Raw genomic sequence first — 11,075 nt, 5'->3', positions numbered from 1 at the left:
ATCACCCCCTTACAATTTGAAATAAAATACCGAAACATGCAATCTGCCCATCAAATTCCATCTCTGGGTAAAACTCCAATTAATTTTCACAAACAGATTCCTTCCAATTTCATGTCAGAAATGCAGTGGCCAAGAGAAACGAAATAAAAGCCCTCTTATCAGACGGGATTGACAAGTGTCCGTTACTTACGCTCAAATGTATTGTTTTCATAGAATTATAGCTGTAAGTCGCCAAACTCGCTGCCGTCGAGACCGCGACAATTCTTTTCAATCACAAGAAAGTCACTTTCGAGGGAGAAGTCACTTTCGAACCCAGATTCACGGAATCCCACGGTACCGTCTCACGCGCGAAAAACAATATCTGTGTCAAAACACAAATGCCCTCACCCAAAAACACGTAAACCAACTATACATGCAATAATCTATAAGAATACATGGATTTTTTTATAGGTGGCTGCAACAGAATATAATTGGGTTGAGTCGTGGAAATTCGTATAGGAAGCTGAGATGATATGGGAGGGGCTCCCGACTCTAGTAGAAAATACCTTCGCCGCGAGGGCTGGACAACCGAGGAGGATTCTGCTTTAATGGACTATATCAACACCCACGGTGCAGGTCAATGGCCATCTCTTCCGAAGCGATCAGGTGATGAAATCCTTATTCAACTGATTTTCAACTTCATAATTTTGGGCTTATAAACGGATTGATGTAGCGGAATGAGAATTATTCCATTAGCAATACTTATAAACTTGGGTATTCATAGCGTTCTATGCTTGTCGTTGCAATACTTTTTCAAGCTCACTAGGGTTCTGACGTCCAAATCCAGGTTTGACGTACCATACATGATGTTAATGTTTAATACAGCCAGGGCAACAACTATTTATCTCGCCATAGGCCCCTTAATCGTGGTATATGTTAATTTAGGCCCCTTAATGGTGGTATATGTTAATTTTTAACTCGTTGTTAGATTTAAACAAGTATATGTCTATACAGCGTTACTGACTGATAAAGAAGTAATGTCTAGAGCCACTGTTAAATTCAATGAATTACAGTGCTTACAGAAGCGACGCGTTCTACACATTCACAAAAGGAGAGATTTCCCCAAATAACCTAAGGAGTGTTCAATCACTATATATTTTAGTTTAAAAGTGAATCTACAGTAGTCAAACATACATGATTGGTTGGTATACAAAGTATCCTGTTGAATGCATTGCAGGTTTGGAGCGCTCTGGGAAGAGCTGTAGATTGCGCTGGGTGAATTATCTTCGTCCAGGCATCAAGCGTGGAAAATTTTCGCCCGAAGAAGAGGAGCTTATAATCCGGATGCATCGTCTCCTTGGAAATCGGTAAGTACAAAATCCTTGAATATGTTTTCAGCAAAACTCTGATATATGAGAGCCATTATTGAATTTTGAATGTTGATGAGAGAGCCATAGGTTCATTTAAATTAGGGTTTCAATTTTAATTTTGATCAAAGTAGGAAATGGTTTCAAACTACGATAAAGTTATCACAGCTTATCCAGATGAATTTAATAATTATTCTTTACCGCGATTTATAGAGTTATAGGATTGATGAGCTCGTATGGAAGTATAAAAGCTAATATATGCAAATTATCCTAATTATATTTAAATTTCTTTGATGCTATTTTCTTGAAGTTGTAGAAGGTTATATTTTTTTAGGGTTTTATCAAAAACATTCTCGGTATATTTAATAAATTTATTTTAAAAACGTAAATTTTCATGTGAAATTAAATATTTGATAGAAAATATTAATGTTTGAAAATTAGATATACAGTAAGTTAGTGAGTGTAAAATTTGTAAAGTTATCTTAAAAATAAGACTTTATTTTAAAGATGATTGAAAATATTATAAATTTATTTTTTTAATGGTTTTAAAATATTTTTAATGTTATATATATCTATATATATATATATCTCACTAAAATTTTATATTTATATCTAAATATGGGGTTAGATCTAAAGAAATATATTAGGTATATATAGTTATATATTTTTTCATTGGACAATAAAAAATGTGGTTTTGTAGGTATATAACTTACTAAATTGATTCACAATTTTTTTTTACATTTTATATTATAATTGATTGATAATGTAGTCTTTCATAACTGTGTGCAAATCCATTTATCTATAAGAATGGAAGGCACCATTGATTTTGAAATATCCCAATCTTAAATTACACCCTTCATTAGGATTGAGATCACGAGGAACATGAAAATATACTATTTAAGAGAATCCTTTAGCTACTTTCCTAATTCTTTCTCTAAGACTTTATAATGTTTTGTCGCTTGAAGAGGATGCCTTCAAAAAATATTCAATAAGAATAAGAGAATCTCTTGAAACAATGAGAGAAGTTACCTTTTTTCTTTAGCCATGTAATACTCCCTCCGACCGCCTTGGAATTTTCTAGGTTATTGGAAGTTATTTTTAACTAACCCAACCTCGATAGTCTTAATACAGAAATGGGGTTATAAAATTTCTTATTTCCCAAAGTCAACGGAATTAACTTTGAATAACAATATTGCTTCCAACTCATCAAGAGTGTTTTGGTGATATAATTTTTGTCTCAATCTGACCTCTAGGTTGAGAGATATGTTGCTTCAAAGTCTAACAAATTAGGTAGTTCCTTGTGGCATCTATGTAGCCAATGGTTAAACCCTTCATCACCCTACAATGAGGCATCCTTTGATAATGCCATGTGTCATCGAAAAATTGATCACCTAGCCATTTCTTCATGTCGTGTGTCACACTAAGAGTGTGCCATATCATCAATCTTGCCACACCATTTGATCCACTTTCCTTGTAATCCACCCATGGAATCCACATAGCCTTAGCATAACTTCGTGGCATTTACCACTTCATCCTAGGTCACATAACCCATTGTGCCTGACCCGCTTAGCACAATTCATCAATTTCCTTTGTTATCTAGATTTCGCCAATATTCAGGTATGCATACATTTTTCATTGTGACAAATTCTCGTGACACCAAAATTATGACATCTCATAGATATATCTATGGATGGACCACCATTTGGGCTTTGCTAGACTTGTTCCAAGCTATTTCTCTCATATATCCCGATACTTCCATGATCTAACATATTTGGCTCTCATACATTACTTTATAGCATTGGGCCCCTTCCCATATCCTTTGATTGGTTAAAAAATCTTACTTGATCCTTATCTAACCCCTCAACATTTTCAAAATGTCCTTGACTTCCTGGATTACCCAAGCCCATAAATGTCCCAGGACCTAGCCAAAAACTGAGTACATTTACAAAGTGCACATCTACAAGCGAGCTGATTCACTCCTATGCTTGAATGTTTGACATTGCGCTCACGACTCCCTCCTTTTCTGGGTTGACTTCACAAATCCTATATGCTTATCCCAACATACTACTTATGAGTGAAATTCACCCTTCCACCTATGATTCTTCCTTGCATTATACTTCTGTGAATGCAATCACAACACCCATATGCATATCCTAGCATACCCTTCATAGATAAGACACATTCCATGTCTATATTTCAAGCTTAGTTGACCTCCCCTTGCTTTCTTCCCGTCAAACGTTTTTGCTTCCAACTCCTCATCTTCATACTACATCTTGACCACACCAACATGCCCCATGAGGATAGACATTGTATCGTATTTTCCCTTCACTTAAGGAATCCATACTCCACCTCCCTATAGGTTGTGAAAACCATTAAATTGAGTTTGATAAGTGGTGGAATATTAAATAAATCACCTTGAGTTTATTGTCTTCAACAACTCTAACTTAGACCTCTGAATTTGTGTCCACAACTCCCATCTTAGCCATTGGGTTTACAATTCTACAAATTTTACGCGAATTACAATTCATAGTGACTTTTACCAAAGGGTTTTCAAAAATGGTTATCGTAGGCCAACTCAATCCCATGGTGGAGGACATAAGCTTCAACTTGGTTGTTTGTTATGAATCCTAAGCCCCATGAATACCATGCAATTTTAAATTCCTTTGGGCCATAAAGCACACCTTCATCCTTCCACCCCTAGTTTCTCTCTCTCTCTCTCTCTCTCTCTCTCTCTCTCTCTCTCTCTATATATATATATATATATATATATATATATATATATATATATATATATATATTATTTACAATATTTTGTATTTCTTTCTTAAAAATTTAGTGAAATTGAAAATTTATAAATTATAAGATGCATAATTTTTTTTAAGTTTTGTCTCTAATTGATAGAATACTTTCCTCTTCAAAAATACTAAGTTGAGAGGTTGTTGTTCAATATAATATCACATTTCAACTCATGGAGGTATTATCTAAAGCATGATATTCAAGGTTCAAGTCCCTAAAGAGTAAGCCCACAAAGAAAAATATACAATATCACTTATAAATTTTTTTAATTATTTTCAAAATTATTTTCCTCAATATTAGTCTCATAATTCACAAAATTATTATTTTAAACCACTTTAAGTTATCCAAACAATTATATTATTATTTTACTATGTATTATAATTATTTTTATCTTATTTACTTTAAATTATTATTTTATTATCAATATCACAATATAAAATACTATGTTATTTGATTATTTTTCATGAGATACTTTTATATAAAAATATACATATATAAATAAATAAAATAATAATTAAAGTTCTTTTTCTTATACATTTATTTTCCATTTTGATAAAATAATAATCAATCACCAAAATTTAAATATTTATATAGAATAAATACTATTATAAAATTTATATTTCATTCAAATAAATAAAATGAAAAACTAAAATATTTATTAATATAAATTTAAATATTTAGTTAAGTCTTACTTGTACAACTAGTTGAGGATGGGCCTAGTAAATAAAGTGACCCATTATCAAATATCACGGGCTATTGCGCTAGTGCTAGGGAAGGAGACACGCTAAAATCTAGTCAGCTTAGGGTTGGTGTGGCCGAGGCCTAGTGGAATCCTTTGGTGGCTTTGAGAGGTTCTGAGCTAAAAGAACCCAAAGAACTTACAAAAAAATAATAAAATACAAAATTTAAATAACACATAATATATTTTAAAATATTAGTATAATGAAATAAATAAAACTACTTCATATAATATAAACATTATTATACGTGCATAATTGACATCTGAGTTCCTTCCTGCAACAACTAGGGTTCGACTTTAGCCATTGTTGCATCTGCACCGATTCAGTTGTCTTGTGCAGCTTCTTCTTATTCGTTGCCATGTCTAGCCTTTGTAGCCACATGTTGGTTTGTTTTGTCCTTGGCCACATGTGGGCCTTTTCCTCCTAATGGCAAGTTGGATTTAATGTCCCTTCATGATATGTGTCACATACCTCTGTGACCCAATATTAACAATTATCTACTAGGCTCCCATCCCCCAATTCAACTTCGATTAAATTTATATTCAATAGTCATCACATGTGTAATTATTCCATCATCTCATGAACAAATATTATACATGCGATTATACTCATACACTTAAAATTCGACAAAATCAAGAGTATTGAACCATGGGATAGCACAACGCAATTCTACTCATAAGTTTAAATATGTGACAACATAAAGAGTAAGGAGCCATATACATAACATTCTAATAAATTGAAGCAAACCATATTAGTTGAAGAAAGTCATTGGGAAAATCGAGCACCCCCACCCAACCTAGGACTGACTTCCTCTAGTTCACCCCCAAGCCAAGAGTTCTTGCCACGGATCAACAATCTCCTTTTGATCTCTTCAATCGGTATTTAATACCCTCTTTCATGATATGGTTTCCATTAGCGGCATCCTGCTTTTATGGATCATTTTTATCCCTTTGGCTATGATTTTCCGAGAAGATCTTGCCTTTATGTCCCACGAGGCCTTTCATCATAAAGGCTTGCCTTTAGCTCCTGCAAGTCTTTTATGTTTTTTCCTAACTTATCGTCTTTCTCCAGCTAAGTAGCTTAATGGATGTTTATCTCCAAATCCATTAATCTTAGCTACAAGTAGATCTAGACATCTTATCATGAAAGAATTATCCATTCCAATTCACCAATGGGATTTTATTTGGCAAGAACATCATCTCTTGGTGTCTCATTTTCCAAGCATTTTACATTATCTTTATTTATTTAAAAATAAAGTATTTACTTTCATTGTTACACCTTGGACCTAGATTTTCTTAGCTTAGGTTAACAAGGTGTTACATACAACAGAGGGGTGTTACATAATTCCGCCCTTAAATTGACATCGTCTTGGGTGTATTACTGTGTATTACAATTTATTTCCTCGTTCACACGTAGTTGTTTCTAAATGTTCAGGTTCCCATGGCCTTGCCACCTAAATTAGATCTCCTGATACATTGGTTATCAAGGAGTTGTACCATCAATCTGTTTCCATTGATAAAAATGCATTTGTTTCAATCAACTTTGTAAGAGATTTTTAGATGCAGAAACTCAATTTTGTTTGTAATAGTACTACTACATGAATAACTACGGGTTAACGTTGCCTTCCCTTTAGCTATGATTCCTCATTTTCAATTTATTAAATAATAGGAAGAGATGTGTGTTCCTTGAATGCATGTGGGTTCTTGCCGAGCACTTGCTTCCTACAGTTTTCCTACGTTAGTCACAAAAAGTCAAACTAGCACTTTTTATCAATCAACATGTATAAAAATATCATATCATGTTAGCTCAAAATAACCATCAAAATCACAACCCATATGTACCCATCATAATTCAGAATCATATGTCATATGTGTAGTAAAAGTGGAGCAAAATGCTGATACTTATCCTTAGCTTCCAATAGAAATCCTTAGTTTTCATCTTTGTCTTGCTTCAACATTCTGGATCGATTTCCACACAAGGCAATCACCCAGTGCCTTCTCCTCAACCATGACCACCTACACATACTATGCAGCACACACATACATCTATATATGTCTTATATTATCATGCATTACATGCATCCATACCAGTACCATACATATCGCTTGTACACACTACCACCTGTACAAATTGTACACAATACCAATGTCCATAACATCACCTCCATGAAATATACCTCATTGACATGTTTTCAACAATGTTAGTATTAAAATTCCTTCAATTATTGATATTACCTTTAGGAAAGTCCGATCAAACCGTGTTCGCTTATTCGACTGGAGAATAAGGAATTTCATGGACCGGTTAAATTTCTACAACCAGAGCATCAGTAAAAAAAATTATGTCAAAGTATTCCAGTGCTTTTATTTAGCTAATCCTTTTGTTTTATCTTGTGGTTGCACGATAATTTCAGCAAAATAGTACCATAGAGATAATCATGCATACTACAACTTTATCATACCAATAACTTTGAGTTTTGGAATTTAATCTGTCACTAGACTGGGTCTTAATAATAGCAGAATATGACCTACTTCCAATCATAAAGAAAGTATGGCCTTCAATATTATAACTGAGCTTTAATAACAACTTTTAGCCTTGTGTTTAAGAAAATCATTGTTTGGTACTCAAAAATACTCTAAAAATAAACTAGTTATGTCATATGATTTCATGTTGCTCTTTTTAACACTACTTCCAACACCTTGTTGGCCACGAATAATTCAATGTATATCCAAAACCAATTGAACAATCAGTATGCAGGTACATACACCTCCCATACATGACTTATAAATGAAGGTTACAACGTTCTCCATTCCACACCCTCCAAGTTTTTTAGGCATTATGTGTACCAAGGTGTGAACCTAGGTCATTTACATGTTTACACCTCACCTTAAACATTAAATAACCCCTAGAAGACAAGAGAGTATAACCTATTTATCCATTATCAAATTAGTTGATGCAATACTTGTTATGTTGTCCTATTCAGAACCAGACAACACTATTAATTCCATATGACATGTAGACTTCTCCAAGCTTGTTTGATAGGAAATAATGGTACAAAATATGCATTTCATATTGTATGGTTATAGATTTCTAGATACCTAATACCTTTATGCACAACCATCCTGATTACTAGTGCCACATAGCCATGATCTTCTTAATTTAGCAACAAGTTGTTGGACGATTTGTCTAGAACATTTTATATGTTCCATTTTAGTTGGTGCATGCATTATTTTACTATGAGCCTAAGATCCTTTGATTACCATAAGTTGTATTAATACAGAACCTTTTTGGTTTACCCAAGATTGGTTTATTAATTCAGACATGTGATGTTTTGAATCTACTGTGCAGTTCCTACTAGTCATTAGGATTCTCTGTATTGCTCTAATGCATCAAGAACCACCATATCTAGTCTGTAATTATATTTTGTTCATATAAAGTAGAAACAAACAGATAATTTTTAACTTATCACTTTCCATAATAAGTACATTTTTAAGGTATTCAATCATTTTACTAGAAGCATCTGCTTGAAAGGTTCTTATTTGTCAGATATTAACAGAACCCCATCTATATCTGGATGGACATGTACATTAAGGTTGTGGAGTTTAAAGTTACACAGTTTAAGTTGCAAAATTTTACACATTAGAATTTGAGTGAACTGTTGAGAATGTGCTCTTAATCTTAATATTGTCTTTCTGCTATTAATCGAGAAGCATTAGGAGCTGCTTTTACACTTCCATTATGCATTTCTACTTTTGGGTGTCAGTCCCATTGACCTACTTATGAAGGTCATAAAATTCTTACTGTATGATGTCTTTAAGCATACAATGAGTTGTATTGCATGTGTGCATTTGCTTCACAATTTTGATCCCAGTTTGGTCTTGGTTGGAAAATAATTCATCTCTCTTCTCTATCTTAGTGACAGTTATTTAGATACTTCTTTACTCAAAAGAACTTATGGGTTCCAAACTATAAATATGTAATAAGGTATGCATGTTTCTATTGAATGTATGAATAATGAACTGCTAAGGTTTAGTTTCCTTCAACAATGTATATTTATAGCATTTTTCACTAAGCGCTTATTAAACAATTCAACCAATGGCAACACCACATCCAAAAATCAACTGCATCATTACATGTATATGCACCAATTAACACAAAATGTTTAGATTGGAAGACAGTTTTAAAATCCTTTAGAATCTTTGATATAGAATGAGGATCTTTGATTTGCATTAACTCTCTTATGTATTGCATTAAGGCCTCCCCTTAGCTATTGTATTTTCATGCACCATCATAAACCTAACTTGCAACTTGCAAGTCCTACCCTTCACTTTCTGTGTGTTGCGTGATCATATTAACCCTTACCTGCATACTATGTTCTTACCATTGGAGCTTAAGCCCACAACTCAAAGGTTTGCCAATATATGGTTTTGATTCATCTCATAGTAAGAAATTACATTTTTATTTGTTTTTAGTCATGCAAAGATTGCATACTATGAAGATTTTGGTTGTTAGTGCATGTGAGTACCATATATATATAAAGGAACTAGAGTGGAAGATGCCCAAGGGAAAGGGAAAAAAGCTTAATATTGTTGATGCCATAGTGTTGGATCCTCTTATGAGCAAAGTCTTTCCCAATGATACTAGGTATTTTTATGGGAGAGACATATAACGTGTTTGCAAGGAATATTTCACACATACACTAATAACTAGCTGGACATAAGGAATAAGGACTACAAAGATATGTGTAATATTATGAATTTTAAGATGTATTTTAATAGCACAAGATCATAGATGATGCCATACCATGACAAAACAAGGTGGCTCATGGTGTAGTTCAACCTATAGTAAGGGGAAATCATCAACAAAAATGGTGAAATTATACTCTTTTTAAAGGCTAATGCTTTCAAGAAAAATGTACCATCTCAAGCCCTCTAAAATTAAATGGAGCAAACAAACTTAAGAAAATTTCTTCGTAACACACCCCAAATTCATCGAGATTGCATAGGCTTGGTGGTGGGACACTTTTTTGTTCAAGGAATTAGCAAAGAATAAATACCCCACACAACATCTAAAGAACCATTTGGCCATCTTAGAACAGTCATCACCTTTCAAAATTGAATGGTTCCCCTTCGTGGTAGAAATAGTTTCAATTCACAATGTATTTTCTTGGTCAAATATTTTGGTGGAAAGATTGTTCAAATCCGTTTCAGCAGTAAAGGAAACCATGCAAAATCAAATATCCTCCTTCTATATCTTCTCTAGGGAATTTCATGAGCAAAATCCTTCAGAATCCTCTCTAGGTTGGAACCCAATTAATGAACCATCAGTTTTTTCTACTATTTATAGAACATTATGAATTTATTTCGAGGGATGTATATATATTACATCTACTAACCTTTTAGTTTTGATTTCTCTCATGTTGACCATGATCTATGGAGAAAAACACTTGACCTTTTATCTATTTTTGTTTGTGAGTTACCTTATAAGAGTTCACAATTTCCTCCTTCATATATCATCCTTTCTTAGGATCTTATAAGAATAAACATTTTTTCCATTAAGTTATGCCCTTGAATGGACTATCCTTACTACATTAGTTGGAATCTTATTAATCTATGTCTTTGTATAGAAATCATACCACTCATAATTTTAATTTTAATATGAGTAGAATAATATGATGACCATATCACTAAAACCCATCATCCCACTTTCGATGTAATAACCATACTTTGCAATTATTACAAATTTGTTCATTCATCAAGCTTGACTATGAACATCTAAAGTTAGGTCTATCATGTGTAAGTATCTTAAACCAATTTTACATCATGGTATAGAGTCTTTGTGCCCTATCACCTTAAGTTTTTAGATAAACTTCCACAACATATAATGTAATAAAAATTTAATCCTCACATAATTCCTAGCATTCAATAAGTAGGCGCAATAAAAGGTAACCTTATTATAGTTAACTATTTCTACTTATTGAAATAATCAACATGTTATTTGTTGTCATTTCTTTGCATCACTCTTCACTACAATTCAACATTGTAGAATTATTTGTTCCAATATCGTCTTTTAGGGTTTCTCCTCTCCACAATGCTACTATATCTATCCAAATTACTTAGATTTGAGCACTTATATTGATTCTTTGTAGGCTCCTCCCTTGATATTGCACATTGTGTGTCACGTTCTGTGGTGATTG

At 33.2% G+C, this 11,075-nt stretch overlaps 1 pseudogene; it reads left to right on the top strand.

Annotated features, from left to right (window-relative positions):
• Positions 1-512: 512 nt before the first annotated feature.
• Positions 513-11,075, top strand: part of LOC149138594 (transcription factor MYB114 pseudogene) — a 30,396-nt pseudogene continuing 19,833 nt past the window's right edge.

The sequence above is a fragment of the Pinus tabuliformis genome, chromosome X (genome assembly GCF_031772625.1).
Source record: "Pinus tabuliformis cultivar Carrire ecotype Pingquan chromosome X, CPIR1, whole genome shotgun sequence".
Lineage (NCBI taxonomy): Eukaryota > Viridiplantae > Streptophyta > Pinopsida > Pinales > Pinaceae > Pinus > Pinus tabuliformis.
The sequence above is the reverse complement of the archived record's forward strand: the minus strand, read 5'-3'. Positions and strand labels throughout refer to the sequence as shown.